At 47.1% G+C, this 3,320-nt stretch overlaps 1 long non-coding RNA gene across 1 annotated transcript; it reads right to left on the bottom strand.

Annotated features, from left to right (window-relative positions):
• Positions 1 to 1,742: 1,742 nt before the first annotated feature.
• On the bottom strand, positions 1,743 to 3,107 carry LOC105552114. The gene is made up of 2 exons (XR_001007949.1): positions 2,969 to 3,107; positions 1,743 to 2,021 (listed from the first exon to the last, which is right to left on the bottom strand). It is a non-coding gene; the product is annotated as an uncharacterized LOC105552114 (long non-coding RNA).
• Positions 3,108 to 3,320: the final 213 nt, after the last annotated feature.

Genomic DNA, 3,320 nt, shown 5'->3' with positions numbered 1-3,320 from the left:
TTCAGGGGATCATGATCCCAGCTGGTATTTTGACTACAACCTCATGAGAGAGCTAAGCTAGAACCATCCAGCTAAGCCATTTTTGAAGTCCTATCACACAGAAACTATGATATATATTTTCTGTTTTAAAATCAAGGTAATTAGTTATGCAACCATAGATGACTCACATAGTTGCCTAGCACAACTATGTGCTGGTCACAGAATAAATAGGCTCAATTAATATTGGTTAATAAATAAGTGCTTAATAAATATAGAAGGATACATTATAAAAATAAATGTTTGAGGCCACTGTGGTGAGTGCATTCTCACTCACTAGGCGCCAACTAAACTTTTATTAAAATAAATGTTTGAGAGACAAATGTATTATTTTTATATAAATAAATGTAAAAATATACATTAAATAATATAGAAGGGCACAATTAAAACTTTCGAATCCACTGATAGTCCTTGGACAAGATGCCTATATAAGAATTCTTTCAACCTTGAGATCCTAAGATTCGGATATTCTCAATTTCTTCACATAATTAACGCTAAGTCTAGGATTATATAATTCTGAGACTTTAGGCTTCTGTTTCACCAAGTCCATGGCTCTAAAAGCTTGTGATTCTAACATCTTAAACTTCATTTATCAACATATGTCTTGGCTGAACAACTCTTCTCTGCCAGGCACAGTGCTGGGTGCTAGGGATTCAGTAGAGAAAAGATGACCCCGATATCTGCCCTCCTGTGGCTCATGAGCAGATGTGGACACAGGCAAACACACGGGCACACATGATGCAGGGACCTCTGTCACGTGGTTAAGCACAGCAACTGGAGTGGGGAGTGTGGTAAAGGAAGGAACACCAACCCAGATATTCAGGAGGCATGTGAGCAGAAACTGTCCCCAGAGCAAACAAGAAGAGAGAGTACTTCAATCAGAGAAGGAGGTGGTGGTGTAGACTGTGTTCCAGGTAGTGGGAACAGTCAGTGCAAAGGTCCAGGGGTCAGGGGAGACAGCCAGCATCCAGCACATCTGGTGAAACAAAACGAGTTCTGTATGGGTTGGTATAGAGTTGGGGGTGGGGGGTGGTAGAAGAGGGATGGAGTGACCAGAGACTGTGGCCAGATGACTGAGAATCTAGTAAACCATGTCAAGGAGTTTGAACTTTATCCTGAGGGCAAAGGGGAGCCAGGGAAGGGTTTTAAGGGGGAGCAGAGTGGCACGATCTGCTTAGTAGTTTGGAAAGATGCCTCTGGCTGCTGTGTACAGGTTTGGAAGGAGGAGAAACAAGAGAAAAGTCTGGAACAAGACCCCAGGTGAGCGAAGAAGAGGCCTGAGTAGGGCTGGGAGGTGGGCCCCAGAGAGACATTTCACTTACAGTGTGGGAAACGGACAGGGAGTTGGTGGCAGTGTGGGTTATACTGGTAACCTGGGAGTCCGGGACTCCTGGATTTTATGATTCTAAAATTCTTGGTCAGGCACAGTGGCTCATGCCTGTAATCCCAGTACTTTGCGAGGCCAAGGTGGGCAGATCACTTGAGGTCGGGAGTTTGAGACCAGCCTGGCCAACATGGTGAAACCCCGTCTCCACTAAAAACACAAAACAATTAGCAAGGCCTGGTAGTGCACACCTATGATCCCAGCAACTCGGGAGGCTGAGGCAGGAGGATCCCTTGAACCCAGGAGGTGGAGGTTGCCCTGAGCCAAGATTGCGCCACTGCACTCCAGCCTGAGTGACAGATTGAGACTCCATCTCAAAAAATAAAATAAAGTAAAATTCTGTGATTCTGTGTTCAACACTCCATCGTTCTTCAACACAAAATGTCCAATGATATCACCATATGTGTAGGATGCCCGACCTTACCGCCCTCCATCCCTCTTTTCTGAGCTTCAGTTTTCCTTGTTTACAAAGTGAGGATCATTAACACTGTCCTTGCAAAGCAGCCATGGGAGTGGGAGCTGGTGTGCACTCAGCATCTGACAGAAAGGTGGTCCATCATGGCAGGCAAGTGTTTGCCCTGAAGTGCTCAACACACAGGCACTGTCAGGAAAGAGCCAGGTGTTGAGAGAACAAGAGAGATCAGCAGGGAAGAGCAGGGCAGGCAAGGAAGAGCCTGGTCCTTGTCTGCTCCTGGAGACCTGGGCTGCTCTGGCCTCCTGGCTTCCGCCTGGGCGTCTGAGAACCAGATTTGGTTGCTTGCTTCTAGGCACCGACAAGTTTACATGTTGGTTATGGGGTTCCCTACTTCGGCAGCTGGCCAGAAACTCCCCTCTCCTAGTCTTAAACTCCCCCAAGGGCTACAGACACCAGCTGGGAGTAGCCAGGCAAGATCCGGTCTTCCCTGGACTGATCTAAGCCAGATCAAGTCCCACAAAGGTGATAGGACCCAACCTGCTCACACTCTAGCGCCCCCTCTAGGTCACCCTATAGGCGTTTCCTTCTTAGACAACTGTCCATTGGCTCCAGCAAGAGCAAGCCTTTGGAGACAGAACCCTCACTCCTCTCCCCAAAACACATGGTCTCCTGAACCACACCCAAGGTTTATGTGTGCTCCTGCATTATAATTTGCTTCTCACCAATGGTTCAGTTTTAATTCAGTCCAATCCACAAAACATCCATTGAGGCCGGACACGGTGGCTCATGCCTGTAATCCCAGCATTTTGGGAGGCTGAGGCGGGTGGATCACTTGAGGCCAGGAGTTTGAGACCAGCCTGACCAACATGGTGAAACCCGCCTCTACGAAAAATACAAAAATTAGCAAGGTGTAGTGGCAGGCGCCTGTAATCCCAGCTACTCAGGAGGCTGAGGTGGGAGAATCGCTTGAACCCAGGAGGCGGAGGTTGCAGTGAGCTGAGATAGCACCATTGCACTCCAGCCTGAGTGACAGAGCAAGACTCCATCTCAAAAAATAAAAATAAAATAAAATAAAATAAAATAAAACAAAATAAAATAAAATAAGTTGAACAACATAACTGTAGCAGGCTTACCCGTTGCTTAGAGAAAGAGATGGGAGGCCAGCCGTGGTGGGCCTGAAGCCGCCGGTGCTTAGTGGATCGGAGTAGGGTCTGAGACCAGAGAGCTCAGTTCATTTCTTTGCACACAATAGGGGCTCTGCAAACACCCGTGAAATTAAATCAAATTAGGAGTTTAGGTGACACAAGCTAGCATGTGCACTAACTATTTCTGGAAGGCGATGAGAGACCAGAGAGCAAGATGGCTTTCGGGGGGATGTGGGGGGGCTGGGTAGCTGGGGTCAGGGTGGGAGGAAGACCTACTTCTCATTTTATGCCCTTTTGTACCTTTTGAAATGTTTTATTTTCACCACGTGCACACAGAGCA

This window comes from Mandrillus leucophaeus, unplaced genomic scaffold, assembly GCF_000951045.1.
Source record: "Mandrillus leucophaeus isolate KB7577 unplaced genomic scaffold, Mleu.le_1.0 Scaffold544, whole genome shotgun sequence".
Classification (NCBI taxonomy): domain Eukaryota; kingdom Metazoa; phylum Chordata; class Mammalia; order Primates; family Cercopithecidae; genus Mandrillus; species Mandrillus leucophaeus.
This window is presented reverse-complemented; position numbering and strand designations above follow the sequence as displayed.